The sequence below is a fragment of the Tachypleus tridentatus genome, chromosome 1 (assembly GCF_004210375.1).
Source record: "Tachypleus tridentatus isolate NWPU-2018 chromosome 1, ASM421037v1, whole genome shotgun sequence".
Classification (NCBI taxonomy): domain Eukaryota; kingdom Metazoa; phylum Arthropoda; class Merostomata; order Xiphosura; family Limulidae; genus Tachypleus; species Tachypleus tridentatus.
Window position 1 is genome coordinate 78,850,266 of NC_134825.1, and position 18,473 is coordinate 78,868,738.

Sequence of the window (18,473 nt, forward strand, 5' to 3'; positions counted from 1 at the left end):
CACTAACTCTCTTATTATCAGAACTGGAGCTAATATGAAAAATGTTTGAGTTTTGTTTTTCGAATTTTGCATTTTATTAGTTTTGTCTTCCAGAACATTTTTTCACTATTAATATATTTATTTCTGTACGAGAAAAATGTTTATCAATTCTTATTTATTTGTTTGTTTTTGATGTTAAATCAGTCCTTCAGACAAACATGTATTATAAAGCAGTTAGATGTAAAGTAATGAATATCGCTTATTAACGTTACAAACTATATTTCATTAGAATTTTAGGAAAAATTACATTAGTTCGTCTTATGAGAACAACTACATTTTTTTTGTTGGTAAATACAAATTACTAGTTTTTCCTTTGGATAGTATTCAAAAAATCGTGCTTGGTAAAATATTAATCAGTTTTATGACTCTTCAGCCATTTATGACTGTTAATATTACGTATTGCTTTTCTCGGTATATCAGAGTAAACAGGTGGTGTAGCATTTATACATGCGCAGCAACCTATGTCGTAATGTCCTCAATTTTAAAAGAAATAAATAAACTGCTATGTGGACATTTTAAAGGTCCATTACGCTCTCGTCGAATTTATTGCTCTATTTGTAGGTACTGGAGTTTCGTTACGTGTAAATTTTTATATATATATGTTCAAAGCACATCAGTTAACTCGTTCTGACGAAAATCGATAGTAACGACAGTCACTGTGAGTCTGCTAATACGCATTTATTTAAGGAACATGACATATAGTTTATAATACCACTCTTTACGATAAAATGAGTAAAATCTAAGGAACACTGTATTATTTACTTGCTAACGTCACTAAATGAGGTTTAAATATGCGATCTCTGTGCTAAGTAGTAGATGCTAAAATTAATACACTTACATGCCTTACACTAGAATAATTTCCTTTTTGAAAATTGCTGAAAGATTTATATGCAAGTCAAATATAACAATCAATGATAACTATAAATAACATTCATGCCTTACGTTAGTATAATTTCTTTCTTAAAATTGCTGAAAGATTCATTCGCAAGTCAAATATAATAGTGGATGTTAAAAGTAATACACTTTCACGCCTTACGTTGATATAATTTCCCATCTTAAAATTGCCGAATAATTTATACGCAAACCAAATATAATAGTCGATGCTAAAAATAATACATATACACCTTACGTTTGTCTTCTTCCCTTTCTTTAAATTGCTGATTCATACGCGAGTCAAATATCAATAATAATTTACTGGTGCGAGGAGTGTATTGTTGTAGTTGATGAAGCTAGTCTACTTACGTTAAACCATGATAATTGAAACATGTTGTAGAAACGTTCTGAACTACTTCAGGCTACAGTTAAACAACAATGTTGTAGATGTTTTGACACAAAGTACTAATTATAACCTATATAAAACAAAACTTACGTGTTGTTTCATATAACACACTATAAAATATTATGAAGAAATCAATAGTGTGTTAAAAATTACAAACCAGAATAAATGTATGAGATATATGTTTTATAAATATATAATTCAGCACATACACAGCAAACGATCAAAATATTTTTATTATAAACCCTACATATAAAAACCCTTTTAAAACACATGTACAATGAAACCTTCTGTATAAAAAATGGCACCTATTGCTCTTTAACAAAACTTAGCATTCACTGTTTCCCAGAGCGTTTTAAATTTACAAGTTTTATGCTCAGCATATATGTTTTTCCCAATAATCTTTCATTTTTATAAAACTTAAAACACAAAAAGCTTTCACGTCAGCATGAATTACTAGTAGACAGTGTTGACATAATCTTACCGTTTTTAACTGCAATATTTCTAACAGATTCTATCATAGATAAAAAAATCGATTTTTGCTATCGATTTTGCACAAAGCTCTTCCACTATTATATTACAATGCATAGTTTTACAACAATGAAGCGCAATTTCAATATTTGATTGACAAAATGTGATAAGGTATAAAAAATACTCATTTGTTTAACACTTCATTCTTAACTAGCTCATAATGTGTTTCCTTTTCTAATATTAAACGTTTATAACATTTCAATTACATATCATTAGTAGTGTATTCTGAACATACTGCCCCCAGTGGCATAGCGGTACGTCTGCAGATTTACAACATTAGAAAGAGGGTTTTTATACCTGTGCTGGGCAAAGCGTATATAGCCCCTTGTGTTGCTTTGTGCTTAGTTCAAAAACCAATAAACTCTTCTACTACTAAAAATTGTAAAAGATTATATGCATTTAGTCTTCATTGATTAAAAACCAAAAACGAAAGTGTTAGGTAAATGTAAATCAAATAAACCCTGCAGTTAATATCACGTAAACAAAGCTGAAGATTATACTTGTCATGAATTAACCTGACATAAAGTTTGTTTGTTTGTTTTTGAATTTCGCACAAAGCTACTCGAGGGATATCTGTGCTAGCTGTCTCTAATTTTGCAGTGTAAGATTAGAGGGAAGGCAGCTAGTCATCACCACCCACCGCCAACTCTTGGGCTACTCTTTTACCAACGAATAGTGGGATTGACCGTAATATTATAACGCCCCCACGGCTGAAAGGGCGAGCATGTTTGGCGCGACAGGGATGCGAACCCGCGACCCTCGGATTAGGAGTCGCACGCCTTAACGCGCCTGGCCATGCCGGGCCACCTGACATAAAGAATGTCAAGCTTTATTTTTTACGTTGTTTTTTGCGAGTGAAATCATTTTCTAATGACTTAGGTAACTCTTTATTCTTAAGCGCGTTTGTTTGCTTCAAAACAATTAGAGAATAAACATCCCTAATTTTGAACTCATAAACAATACAGGAAACAAGTAATCTAAAGCTCCCACCGCCAACTCTTGGAAGACTCTCGCCTGACCGAATAACGAGATTTGAACATCACTCTTACGGCGAACCTAAGATCTCAAAATGGAAAATGCAACTTTAATTCCTTTAGATACTTAGATTTGCAGTCTGGGCACGCGCTACCTGCAGAGCTATATTCAATTATAAAACTTTTTATTATTTATTATATATTTGTTTGTTAACTATGTTTGTATTTTTAGATATAAATACTAAAGAATTGTTGTTGTTTTTTATAATAGCGTTATAATACTTGTTTTTGATGTTAGCTATCCTACTTTACATCAGAATCCCAGAAGATACGTGGATATTTTTCCGAATATCTCTGCCTTTCTGCCTACATAATTTTGTAGCATTATTTTTTGATTTAATTTATATAAGTTATTTGTTTAATTACAATCTCTGTAAAGTCTTTTATGTTGTTGTTTTTAAAGTAACAGTTGTTACAAAGAATGCGGGACATACTAATTGATTCCCCAGGCTAACAATGACAGTAAAAATGCGGCGCACTTACATTTCGTGTCTCTGCTACATGAAGAGTTGTAATGAAGTTAGAACGCACACGATATGTGCAACTTAACAATTATAGTAGATAATCATACAATGCTTAAGCCTTGCTTTCTTCCTACATGAACTGTTCAAACAAAATCGAATTACCTAAAGTTTACAGATTAATAAGAGTAACAAATAAATGCTCATAAGTTTTTGTTTTTTACCTCATTAATATTTCTAATAATATGAATTTTATATTGTTTGTTAAAATAAAAGAAAAACTTGAAGAAAGTTACTTCCAGGTTGTCGCTGCTTGCTCTAAATGAATGTTTTGTTTTAGGGGTTTTATTGAAATTTCCTTTCTAAAACACTAACGAAATTTAAAACAAAATAAAAGCAGCCTAACTTTCTAGCTTGTGTTAAGTAACCATTATATCTTTACCTTATAGGGTAATCAAAGTTATTTTGAAAAGTCTTTTAAAAATGGAAAGCTTAGATTGAAACACAGGTACATAGGTCACACGGCAAACATTAATGTTTAGAAGGTTTAACATGAACAAAATTCAAGCACAAGATTTTAATTTTACAGAATCCTATCAGAATAAAGCCAAATCTAAAATGATAACTATACACGATAAGATTTTATATTTTGGGCAAATGTTAAAATCATATTTTCACGAATATTTTATCTCGGTGTATGTCAATCTTAAAAACTTACAATGGTGCAAAAGCTACATTAGGAGATAGCTAAAATATTAAACATTTTACCATAAAATGATCGTCCCGAAGATGATATCACTTCACAACTAAACTAGACAAGGCAACTAAGCCTTGTATCTGAAGCTTGGTTTTAAGGAAGACAGACGAGTGAAGTATCTAAAGCAATTTAGCAGACAGCGAAATAAACTCTGTTATATTAGCTTTTGCTTGTTGCGTTATATAAGGTACTTCATAAAGAAAACGCTTTTTTCATATATTTTATATATAAACGCGAAATATTTTGTTGCTTCTTTATATTGAAGTCACACGCAAAAGTACTCAGTTAGAGAACAAAAGTAGAGATCTGAGATATATTGTGTTACATTTAAAATCCATTATGCTAGATAAAACATTATACACTAGATAATAATAGATTGTGTCAGAAATATTCATCCCAGTAATCTTTTTTTTTACGATTCAGTATATTTATAATAAAGCGTCTTTGTTCTTCTGCTATGTTTGTTATTGATTATAGTCGTTGAGTTGCAGTGAGTATTTTTTTCCTTTTAATTTATCTGTTTTTCTCCGTTTTGTTACTTTTGATAAATGTGGAATTACGCATATTTTAAAATAATGTGATTTTATTCACCGGTATATTTCTGTCTGTAATCTGATCTCAGAATAGAAATCGTAAAGTGTGTCTTGGAGGCAGCATATATCTTTGAGAATACTGTCAGTCTTATATTTTACTCACAAGGTAGAAAAGGAATTAAGACTGAAATTAGGAGTGGATGTTACATAATTCGTAATCTACAGTCACTTATGAAAAGAAGGCTGTACCTAATGTAACTTATTAAGAAATGAAAAACATGCTTTTAAAGTTTAAGTTGTAGGTTATTAAAAACAGTATATCTTATTTTCTGAAAATTAATTTCTAGAATCTATGATGGGAAGATAATTTATATTTCGATATAATAAAATTTATAACAAAGTAAAGATTTACTACTTAAACAAAGAAATTATGGATTTCTTTCCTCTAACTATAGTAAGCTAATATAATATACTATCTTCACTTTAAGCTACATGCTCTTGTAATAAAAGTAGAAAATACGACTTTGTATACAATACTGGGGTACATTACATGACACTCAAAAATCTAAAGTTAATTTTACAGCTGGAAATAACTTGTTGTAATAACGTATATATTAATTGAAACAACAATATTATATATGTCGATGGGGTTTTCAGTCCGTTTTATATCACCATACATATATATATATATATACACACACACAATATAACAAGTGATTTAAATTGGTATGTGTTGAAAATTGTTACCTGTACAATTTTAATCGATGTCGTATGAATTATTACCAAATGTTGTTATTTGGAAACTAAAAAAAAAACGTTACTTTAAATACGTTAAAAATCGTACTCGTACATAGTGTTGATAGAAAAGTAACACACCTAGTTTATATGCTACTACATCAAATTAGATTAGGCTCATATTACATTTATATAGAGGTTGCATATTGTAAATATAAATAAAGTAACAAAAAACGTTATTTTAGAATCAGGGTTTTAGTTATAGCTTCTAATAATTCCATCCAGTCAAATTTAATACTGAACGTAATGTAAAAACAGATGCTAGTAAATTGTTTTTTGTTTTTTAATTTTGCACAAAGCTACTCGAGGGCTATCTGCGCTAGCCATCCCTAATTTAGTAGTGTAAGACTAGAGGGAAGGCAGCTAGTCATCACCACCGACCGCCAACTCTTGGGCTAACTCTTTTACCAACGAATAGTGGGATTGACCGTCACATTATAACGCCCCCACGGCTGAAAGGGGGAGCATGTTTGGCGTCGCGTCCCTCGGATTACGAGTCGCACACCTTAACACGCTTGACCATGCCGGACCTGTCTTAACCCACCTGGCCATGCCGGTCATTATACTAGTAAAAAACAAGCGACCCTAGGATTATGAGTCGCACATCTTAACCCACCTGACCATGCCGGTCACTATACTAGTATAAAACAAGCGACCCTCGGATTACGAGTCGCACGTCTTAACCCACCTGACCATGCCGGTCACTATACTAGTAAAAAACAACGCAGAAAAGGTAATGTCAAAGTTGTTTTTTTTTATTTCGCTCAAGGCTACACGAAGGCTATCTGTGTTAGCCGTCCCTAATTTAATAGAGTAAGACTAGGGGGAAGGTAGCCAGTCATCACCACCCACCGCCAATTCTTGGGCTACTCTTTAACCAAAGAATAATGGAAATGACTGTCACGTTATAACGCCCCTACATTTTTCGTGTGACGGGGATTCGAAGCTGCGACTCTCAGATTGCGAGTCAAACGCTCTAACTATCTGACAATGATGGGCCCACTTTATTTATTAATTTGTCTTTACTGAAATGTTTTTTTTTTGATACTTTTGCTGCATTAGAAAAACAGACATTAGTACGTATAAGTATCGGTGGACTCATCAGATAGCCCAATATAAACTTTCTCGTCTGGTTGGTACATTTAATACATAGATACACAATCACACATATATATATATCTGATAGTACATTTTCACAGTGTGACATATAGCTTTTCAGATAAAAAGTATCCGTAAGAGATAACACTATTTTCAAAAGTATTAAAGAACATTATTTCGACTTATTTGAGTATTATATGTATAATCATATATAATAACTTTGAAAACAACCTGTAGATTATGAAATATTCATATCTTAGTTGTTAGATTCCAGTAGTTTCAAATACTAAGCTTCAGTGTGGAAAATTTCATTAACGATTTACATTCACTGAAGTCTTTCTCGGTTTCTACCTTATATGAATTTATCCTTAAAAATATATATTTGTATTTCATTCAAGTCTTTCTATGATAGCCTTAATTAATGAAGACATTTATTAATTATTAATAATTAATACTTTACATATTTTAAAATTTCCAAATAATGCATTTAAGAATAAGTTAGCGTAATAAAGTTATTAAATCTGTCCATCACACACAATTCCTGGTAACGAATGGACATGCGCACGTATCATTATATACTTGTACCTCGAGAGAACAAAGAATACCTTTGTATGTAGTTTGCATTCTGCTGCATAACATGTACAGATGAGGCAAGTGTTTGATTGGCAGCTGGCGAATCAAGATGTATCTTTTCTTGTTTTTCTTTCTCTTTCTTTATTCTTTGTCCTAATCTGAATTGTTTCATAGAAAATAACCATAATAAGTTACGAGTGATTGTCTTAATGCGCGACGCACAAAACATTTTAAGATGGCTTGGTTTTCAAAAAGAGACACTCTTTATTACGTATATTGATACAGTGATTTAACTGCAATGCTACTATTCACCTAACTGGTGCAAATACCCATAAATATTAAGATATGTATCTGTACAATATTTGAGTGTAATCTAATAGAGACAAGGTTCAAAATTTGCTAGTCGCGATCGTGTAGATCATATAGTAGTGGTACCTATTAGAACTATACGATTTTGAAAACAATTAATAGGAATCACATATATTCACAACAGATGCAGATATAAGGTTTTATGCAATTGTTTCTTAAAACAAATGATCAAGAAGTCGAACACGATTCAATAGACTTTAAGATGCGAAATCACCAGCGTACGTTTACTGAATACATCAATAACATTTATATAAGAATCACAACTAATTGAACTATGCGTTTTTTAAACTTTTAACTAGAAGAAAAAGAGAGGATATGAGGAAATAGAGTTAAAGTGTTTGTTATGGCACACAAAATCGAAAACTTATACTATTGAAAAAATACTTTAAACTATAACATTTCAGCTCTTTTAGATTTTAATACGATGAAAACTGAGTAGTTCTAACAATTTTTTTCGAAAAAATATAATGTTTATTTTGGGCTAACTTGTTACACAGATGGCGTGTTTATTTACTCTGGTTGCTAACTAAACGACCACACACGAAATATACATGTGATGATTTATTCTTGACATGTGCAAATGTGATAAGTGCTTGATATATACGTGCATTAAATTTCTAAGGCTGTGGTTATTTATGTATTGGGTTTACACGGAGTCGAATGTGGCTCATTGTTTTAGATTCGAGCTGGGATATGCCGTTAAACATGCTCCGCATTTAGAGCTGTGAATAGTGTTATAGGTGTGACAACCAATCTCGTTATTCGGTTAGTAGCTGGTGAGTGCTACTGACTGTTTATCCTCTTTATAATCAGCAGTTTTAAATTAAAGATAACCATGCTTGAATATTGACGTATCTCATCTGCCCGTTTAATTAACATGTTGCATAACGTATTCTTATACAAGCAACAACGTTTGTTTCTAAGCACCATTTTACAATTTTTTGCTGAAATACTTTTGCTAGATGCTATTATGCTTGTATAACATATTTTTTTACGAAAATATAGTATTATTTCCTAATTACCTCACACTTTTAATAATTCCTGATAACATGTAATCTTTATTTATTTTAAAAAATTCCATTATTCCTTTTAGGTTAAAGAATTTTTATAAAAATCAGAAATTCGTGGTTTTTGGATTTCACTAAATTGAAAAGTTGCTATTTTATAAATGTCAAAATCATGTACACTTTGGAGGAGTTAACATGTTATGAAAGTGACGTTCAAATCCCACTATTCAGTCAAACACTAGTAACCCAAGAACTAACTAGCTCTCGTCCTTGTGGTCTATCGGTTCAAAATTAGACTAAAACAAGTTTTCGTTGAATTATATATAAATAATGGTCTCATTTATAAAAAACAATTGTCACTATAATTTGGATTATACAGTTAGTGTAATAAGTGTAAGGTGCAATTCTTGTTAGTCTGTTTGTTCGTGGTGGACCCAGGTAGGAATATTAAACCTTGCCATGTTAAGTCTAAAACTGAGGCATAATTAGAAAGTAATAATGAATACGTTTACTTATGATATAACATTTATTGTTAGAGTACCGGATTTGGAACTGAGAGTTCACTGTACGCGTGAAATTCTACTATTCGGTTTAAAAAGCGTAATCCAAGACTGGCAAGAGACAGTGTTTTTAGTTATTTTCCACTAGTGTATCACGTCAAAATTAGGACATTAATCACAAATAAATCTCTTGTGGATTTGTGTGAAACATAACAAATAAACAAATAGAAAACATTTACTTTATACTAGAAGACATAGTTTCAATATTACTCAATAGATGGCGAAACATATATTTGTTTTCTGTTTCTATGATATACGCTCAACCAAAACCAAATAACGGCGATAATACTTTCAATATAACAAAATAATATCAATTATACTAAAGCTGTTTCTTAAAAGTATCACACAAAATAAACCCAGAAACAAGTGTGAGTAATCAACCAAGGGCACTGACTTTTTGTTATTTTGAATTTCGCGAAAATCTACGCGAGCGCTATATGTCCCTACGTTAGAAGCGTAAGACTAGAGAGACAGCAGCTAGTCACTACTACCCACCGTCAACTATTGAGATACACTTTTATCAACACATAGTGGGATTTACCGCACATTACAACGCTCCCACGGCTAAAATAGCGAGCATGTTTGGTGTAACATGAATTCAAACTCGCTCCCTAGCCACTTGGCCATGCCAGGCTCGAATTAGATGAAGAAGGCGAAGTACAAAATATTGAATTACTCTGTAGCGCATAAAAAGAAAAAGTCGATTGATAGTTATTCATAAACTGTGTTTTTCAAAACTCTTTCACAACGTCATATTGTAACATTTGAATTGCGTTGGTTCTGTTATTATTACATTTGCATCTTAATTTCTCGTAAATGTATACTCTTCTGGCTTATGGTTATTGTTTTCAATTAAACACAAAGCTATACAATGGGCTATCTGTGCCCTACCCACCAGGGGTATTGAAACCCGGATTTGAGCCCTGTAAGTCCGCAGGCATACCGCTGAGCCACTGGTGGGGTGGCTTATGGGTAATTAAAAATGAACATGTAAGATATTACATTTTATTAATGATTAAAACAATGCCATAAACCCTTTTTAAGGCATATATTTATTAATTTTATGTGAATTTCTGGGAAATAATTTCGGAAAGTGATGTTGGTATATCAGCCTTAAAATCCTCAATAGCTGCGGCTGTAACTAGATCTTAAACTGGTCAATAGATGGAGTCATTAGCTAAAAGTTTGTACTTGCAAAAAACGCAGAGCCATTATGTGATACCCTATGCTAGGGCTAAAAAATTAACCTTTTACGTAGAATAAGATGCTTGTGAATCATATTATTCAATATAATAATAAATTATAAATAAAATCTTATTTCGCTATCTCCGTTCTTCTTAATTTATTTTCTTGTCTTCGTAACGTCGTACATAAATTTCTTTTATCCATTTTAAACTTACATATATAACGAATTACTAATTAGGTACGTATGGAAAATTAAATATTTCAGTATACGAATGACTGATGTTTCGTACTGTGAATATTATTGTATACGGTTTGCGTCCCTTTGCCTGCAAAATGCGTTCGGTGGATCACGGGTATGTTATGAGAGTGATGTTCAAATATTATTTAGTTACACTAAAGTACCATAAGTTTTCCTTTAATAGATAATTTCAAAATTAAGACTGTTATTAAGCACAAAGCTACATAATGGACTACCCATGTTCCACCTACTACGGGTATCATAATTCCGGTTCTAACGTTGTAAGTCTGCAAGTCTGCCACTGGGGGTTGGGGATTCAAAATTAAGAACAGCAATCAGAGACAATTCATGTGTAGCTTTGCACGATTTTACAAAACAACCAATCACTGTGTGGGGATTTATGTGGACAGCCTGGAATTCAAATCTTCAAATCATGTTCACTACGTATTTATTAATTTATTGAGAGAGTATGAAAGTTGCGGAAAAGCTAATCACTTTTCCGAATCATCTATTTAATTTCCGCAATTGATATTATTATAAACCTAACTTAACAGAGTACACATTATAAACATAGGAAATAGTAATAAATAAATTTTAAAAATCTGTATAATAACTTGTAGTCACAAATACAAATATTTATAAACTTTTACATGAATTAAGAATAACTTATAAAGCTCCATGGGTTTTAATAAATTGTAATACATTTATTTTTTTGTTGTTGTTTATGCAGGATTCTCAGTGAAAATTATAAATGTTACTTGCTACATACATATTATAATTGTAAATTATTGCGTAAAAAATAACAGTTGCCCATATATAATTGATCAAAAATTCAAAATTTATTCGAAGCTTAAAATGGAAACTTTATAGTATTTCCTTTGATCATAGATTAGTTTACTTAGAGATAATATCAAGTCATATCTATGGAAAAGTTTTAAAATTATGTTTTCTATTCATCTTAGAATATTAGTGTTATTCTCCAAGATAATTATATGGTAATACGAGGAAAAATTGTTTACACCCTAAAGCTATATTAAATACTCTGGAGACAGTTGCTTAGCAATTCTCCTAGTAAGGACAGAAATGTATTAAATATATTTTCTATATGAACTAAATGCTTCATTTGAAAGTAAAGAGTAGATAAATGAACCGTTGTTTGTGCGCAACTTTTCCAACGTGTATGTTAGTTTGTTGTGCTGTTAATTATGAATATCGAAACCCGTTTTGTGATGTTCTGAACCTTCAGACTTGTCGTTAAGCCACTGAAAAGAATTTAAGGCAGAGAAAAAAATTATTATCAAACTTTATTTTATTCATAGGACTGAATTACTAGCTCTAAATGGAATAATATGATTTATAAGAAAGCTTGAAAATATAAGAAAATTAACAAAGACCGTCTGCCAAAAAGGGAATGAAACAGTATTTTTCATTGTTGACTGTTGACTGTTATCTCTCTCCTACAAGCTTTTTGTTGACTTAAAGCTACTTTAGTACCTGGTTTAGTATTACAACACATTTTGAATATTCTGAAGACACTCGGGGAATTTGTTTCTCTACGTGTAAACCTTATATTTAGATGTCATTAACAAGATATACCTTACATTCAAAGAATGGAAAACGGATATGCCAGAACGGATTATGTTAATGTAGTCTCCGCTCAGAATTTACCCTTACAAGTTATTAAATAATATTCAGTGTAGGTATTTGTTTAAAAAAAACAACATCTTAGTACAGGGTTCAAAGCCTAATAACGTTCTTTACTAAACAATTTGATCATAACTAATGTTGAAAGGTTTATACACACTATACACACATAACAGAATAAATGGATTATAAGATATTCTCTAAAGCAACTACTCAGCTGTAGCATTTGGTAAACAGATAACAGTTATTTTTGGAGATGAATAGTATTAAGGCATCTTACGAGTCCAACATCTCATTCGGCATTCATATAAACTGTTACTGTTGTTGTTTAAGATAAAAGGTAAAGAAAGTGTTTGTGTCCACTGCGAGGATTCGAAGATTTTCGCATTATACCTCCGATTATCCATCGAAGGTGATTGCGGTAGATATTGAATTTTTATTTGTATATATAGAGGAAAAGTACTCCTATATATACATATTCTTTAAGTATATATTGTATATCTTACAAACGATTGTTTTAATGGGACTAGATTTTACCAGTATATATAGAGGAAAAGTAATCCTATATATACATATTCTTTAAGTATATATTGTATATCTTACAAACGATTGTTTTAATGGGACTAGATTTTACCAGTATATATAGAGGAAAAGTACTCCTATATATACATATTCTTTAAGTATATATTGTATATCTTACAAACGATTGTTTTAATGGGACTAGATTTTACCAGTATATATAGAGGAAAAGTAATCCTATATATACATATTCTTTAAGTATATATTGTATATCTTACAAACGATTGTTTTAATGGGACTAGATTTTACCAGTATATATAGAGGAAAAGTAATCCTATATATACATATTCTTTAAGTATATATTGTATATCTTACAAACGATTGTTTTAATGGGACTAGATTTTACCAGTATATATAGAGGAAAAGTAATCCTATATATACATATTCTTTAAGTATATATTGTATATCTTACAAACGATTGTTTTAATGGGACTAGATTTTACCAGTATATATAGAGGAAAAGTAATCCTATATATACATATTCTTTAAGTATATATTGTATATCTTACAAACGATTGTTTTAATGGGACTAGATTTTACCAGAACCACACTGAGTTTTGTACAGAAAAGTTACAACACGGTACAGCGTATCTGGAAACCCACAATGTGTTATACAAACTTTACGTCTTTTAAAGTCATCATAGTTACCCTATCCCTAAATTAAGACAGATAAAAGTGCTTTAGATGTGCAATATAACTAAGAAGTGAGATATAATTATTTCATTTTTTTTATAATCATCCTGGGTTTTATGCTTAGGTTTAGTCAAACAAGTTTTATTAGATATAAATTATCCTACTCTTACATGTTTGATTTCATTTTAAGTTTGCAAGTAATAACCTACATCAAAAACATGTAATTACTAAAGCTTTGAAATAATAATTTTTTTTTCTCAAACTATTTGCAAGTGATTGTTTGGTAATTTCAGATGATGAATACAACATAAAATTTAATAAGTTTTGCCATCTATTGACTTTAACCGCAATTAATTTAATATTCACTAAACAAAATTGTTCAAAACAAATAAAAATTTTGACGATTGTTGTTTTTCTCTATTTTTTATTTTTTGTTAATAGTTTTTTTTTAGAATAATCTGTCAAATTAAAAATTTTATTGCTCAGGAACAAATGAGGTTTTATTCTTGTCTTGTTACGGAAGTTCGTTTTTCGAAACGTTATTATTTCATTTTGATTTTCTTAAAAACTATTAAAACAAATGCGACAAGGATAGCAACAAGCTTATGTTAAAGATACGCTATTTACAGTCAGAGCAGGATTGAAATAATGCATAACTATATAAATTGTTTCAGTTTACATAGTAAGTGTTCTAAATATATTTTTCCATAATGTTGTTCTACTCACTAATTGTATTTTATTGCGATTGTCTCAGAATATGGCGTGCCTTTAACACAGTTTTTCTCCAAGCTTGTCTAGGACTATAATATAATATTGTGTTAGACAACTAAAAGTTTGTTTAATTTATTGCTGACAAATATTTACTTACTTCCTATTGAAAATAACTGGAATTATTTATTAGTGAAGAAATAAAATTAACTGATCTTTAAGTTCATTTACTTAAGTGGCATATGAAGTAAGCTTTCTTTTTTTTTTCAGAACAACATACAGATGCGCAAAAGTATCAAATTAGTCCAGGATTCGTTATGGAAGACAAAGTTTTGATCCTAAACAGTTCTGATGATTTGAACTACACATTACATCCAGACAACTCCAGCGATGGATCTAATATTATTACTAAATGTTTTGTTGGTGCATTATTAGGATTGATAATTTTTTTCTCAATCACTGGCAACTTACTGGTCTGTTTAGCTATCTATAAGGATCGAGGACTACGTAAGCTCGGCAACCTTTTTCTTGTTTCTCTTGCTCTAGCAGACCTATTCGTAGCATCGTTGGTGATGACATTTGCTGTAGCTAATGACCTGATGAACTACTGGATTTTTGGTTCAGGATTTTGCGACATGTGGATAGCGTTTGATGTCATGTGCTGTACAGCTTCAATCTTAAACTTGTGTGCAGTCAGTTTGGAACGATTTATTCATATCAAAGATCCTTTACGCTACAGCCGTTGGATGACAAAAAAAGTGGTTTTGGGTTCAATTTGCTTAATCTGGCTACTTTCTGCCTTATTGTCTTTCTTCCCAATCAGCTTAGGTTGGCACAAACCTAGACGTTTGAAGTTGGCGATTAAAGAACAACCCATGTGCACTTTGGAACTGACGCCTGTCTACGCTGTCGTGTCATCCTCAATCAGTTTCTTTATTCCCTGTGCGGTAATGATAGCTTTGTACGGGAGACTATATTTTTACGCGAAGAAACATGTGAAAAGTATTCTTGCAGTAACAAAACCTTCTGAGAATAAGGGATCGCATAGTTCCCAACACAAATCTTCTTACTTGACAGAACACAAAGCCTCTATAACAGTGGGAATCATCGTCGGCGTGTTCCTAGTATGTTGGGTACCATTTTTCTCCGTCAACATTATTACTTCGTTTTGTAAATCGTGTATCTCGGACCTCGTGTGGAAGAGTTTAACATGGCTGGGATATTTCAACTCCGCTTTAAATCCTGTAATTTATAGTACTTTTAACGCTGAATTCAGGAATGCGTTTCGAAAAGTTCTTTTCTCTTGCTCATTAAAAACACCTGGTTCTTCTTGTGCAAAATACCAACTGTGTTGTGGGTCTCTTTGTCAAGGAAATAAATCAAAGGGAAAAACAGTAGTTGCTTTACAAGTTAATCAACTTTGTAACGACATCTATGAAAATGAACATGGAAAAGTAAGTGAAGTGTAATTACCAGCTGTGTTGTTCAAGTACACCAAGGTTTCATTGAAAATATCAAAACAGTTTAGTTCCTTTGGTCATTTTCTGTTCAGCAACAAAACACACGAAAACAATGTGGGAATAAAACGTATGTTACGAAAAAACTAAACTACCAAAGTAAGATAAGTGGACGATTCAATTTTATATCTTTCTAGCAAAATAGAGAGAATTTCAAACGTTGTATGTAGAGCAATTGTTTTTTGTTTTACTTGGTCTAACTGAATAAAAATGACGACAGACAATATAATAAAATATAGAGGTTTATATTATTCAATCAGCGATCAATCCGCTAGAAATTTAGTTTGCTAGGAAAACAAAACAGCTGAAATACATTCTAGGTAACATTTTTCATAATTATTTCATTGATTCATGCTCAACTGTGTTTCAAAACATTCAAACTTATTGTGAAAATAAGATGTTTTCATAACCATCTAAAATTGTGAAAAAATCAAATAATTCTTTAATAACTCCTGATTGTACTTGTTGTGCGATATGTTATTTAGATGTATACTGAAATGCGGGTTTAAAGGCAGCCCAGAGACACCTGGATTTTAGGTATAGTTTTCTCTAATTTAGAATTATTCAGCAATGTGAAAGCAGTCAATCAGAGGTGCTCATCATCAAGATGGTTTTACGCCGATTAACAGCATTAACTGCTACTCTTGTAACGTATTCAAAGTCAAAATGACGAACGAGTTCAGAAGTATCAGGTAGACATTCTGATACATAGCACAGTACTCAAATCACAAAGAAAAGTCCAGTCTTGTCTGTATACAAAAGTAGCTTCAGGTTGCGTTGCTGTTATTACATTAAACATCTATAATTAATTTATAAAATGAAAACAATAAAACAGGTGTTGATATATATATACAACTACAAGAAAGATGTGTGAACAACTTACAGTGTCAGAGCACTTTAAGTAAGTAATATAAATTAAACAGTTTAAACAGTTGCACTAACTGATCTTTTTTCACAAACTACAGATGAAAACGAAACCTAATTTTCTACTACTATTTCATCTGAATGCCATATACTATTCCACATGATTCTTATTTTAATTTTAACCAGTAAGAAATGTGTAAATATTTTATTTGTTATAACTAAACGTTATATAGTCAAAGCCTGTAGTGGTTTGGATAATAAAGTAAAACAAATTTCTATATGTATTTTCCCCTCTCTATCTATCTAAATGGTTTGCGTTTATTTTAGTGCAAAGTTACGTAATAGATTTTCTGCCCTTTGTCTACTACGGGAAATCAAATCCCAGATTTTGGTATCGTAAGTTTATACATTTGCCGCTGACCCACTGGGAGATCGGTCTAAAAATAACCAGTTATTTTTAAAATTACCTTCAATATGCTATTTGATGAATTAAGAGTGAAATATAAACAATAATAAGTTTATTGTGTAAATGGTAGCTCATTAGAAAAATAAAACACATCAAAAATAACACAGGCCTGCGATGGTTTAATTGTCTTGAAATGTTTACATTTTCTACCGTAATTCCTGTTGAATGAATCTGAAAATGATATCTATTTTTCTGCACCACATACAATTTTTCACGAAATATCATATGTACTTTTACTTAAGTGAATACTTTAAATCGTGTCACATTTTGTTATGATTAAAATATTGACAACTACTAGCTATATATTTCTCTAAACCTATCGCGATGTGAAAGTCTTATCGATCGTTTTAGAATCCATGAGAAAAACACCGCTAGATTATTAGCTGTTAACAAGCCGCATAACTTATCATTTCTGGATAGTATTTGTTTCCGCACGCATTTTGACATTATTTATTTCTTGTCTATATTATTCATTCATCACTATAGCAACAAGAGGTTGTGAAAATGATCCAAACACATTATGTTATATTTGTAGCAAATTTATTGTAAGAAAACAAAGGCAAAACATTAAATAACTGGTCAAAAAGGGTATTGTGCGTATTTAGGAATGAAACTTGAAACTCAAGACAAGTTATGGGCTTTACACAAAGTTTGCACCGTTTGTGTACAACAGTTGAGGCAATGGTAAGAAAAATATTTGTCTTTGGGAATTCCATGGAGATGACTGCTAGTTTTGTTCATGTAATGTGCAAGGCTAAAACACTTGAAATGAAAAACAAAATTCTTATCTGAACTTTCAATCTACTATAGGAACCTGTTGTCATGCCTCTGATGTATTTGTACCTACTTTACAGGAGATTTGTGACACAGTTTTTTTCTGGATCTGGTGTCAATGGAAATGATGATAGGAATTGTTTCTAACTTGAAACGTCTGGTGAACCATAACTTTTCACACAAGATGAACTTAATTATTTGGTGAGAGATTTGGGTCTTCTAAAGAATTCTTCAAAGTTTTTCGGGTCCAGACTTTGGGTTAAGAACTTAATTTCTTCAAGGGCATCATTTTACTTATAGATAAATCGTGAGGAAGAGTTTATAACATACTATTTGCAAGAAGGTTCGCTGGTTTATTGTAACAATATTGAGTTAATACCAATTGTAACAATATTGAGTTAACACCAATTGTAACAATATTGAGTTAATACCAATTGGTGATTGTTTGTTGATTCCCCAGAAGGAGTCTAAAAGGTAGTCACAGTAGTAACATATATGCATTTGTTTCTATTGGTCACTCGTTTCACTTGAAGGAAGCATACGAAAATTTCGAAGCTGTGCTTAATAAGGTCAAATACAAAAGCGTGGCTGACTACCTTGTGGAGATTTAAAAGTACTTTGCATTTTGTTGAGTCAACAGTCCGGTTAAAAATAAGTTTCTATGTTTTTATTGTGTGTGCAAGAATGGGACAACAGAGTATGAAATCAACAATGACTAAAGAAGCAATGGTGACTCAGAGTCCGCCTGATTCCAGGAATGATAGACATTGAATGTGGAAGTTTTGTTGATACAATGAAAGTCCTATTACCATCACTTTGCATAAAACTGAGC

General features: G+C 31.4%; 1 pseudogene across 6 annotated transcripts in view; it reads left to right on the plus strand.

The window, feature by feature from the left end:
* Window positions 1-16,959, plus strand: part of LOC143253091 (dopamine receptor 1 pseudogene) — a 64,218-nt pseudogene extending 47,259 nt beyond the window's left edge. For all 6 annotated transcript variants that reach the window (XR_013029376.1, XR_013029371.1, XR_013029374.1 and 3 more), the window contains one exon: window positions 14,291-16,959. The product of XR_013029376.1 is annotated as a dopamine receptor 1 pseudogene, transcript variant X5 (transcript). The remainder of the gene's footprint in view (window positions 1-14,290) is intronic.
* The last annotated feature ends 1,514 nt before the right edge of the window (window positions 16,960-18,473 follow it).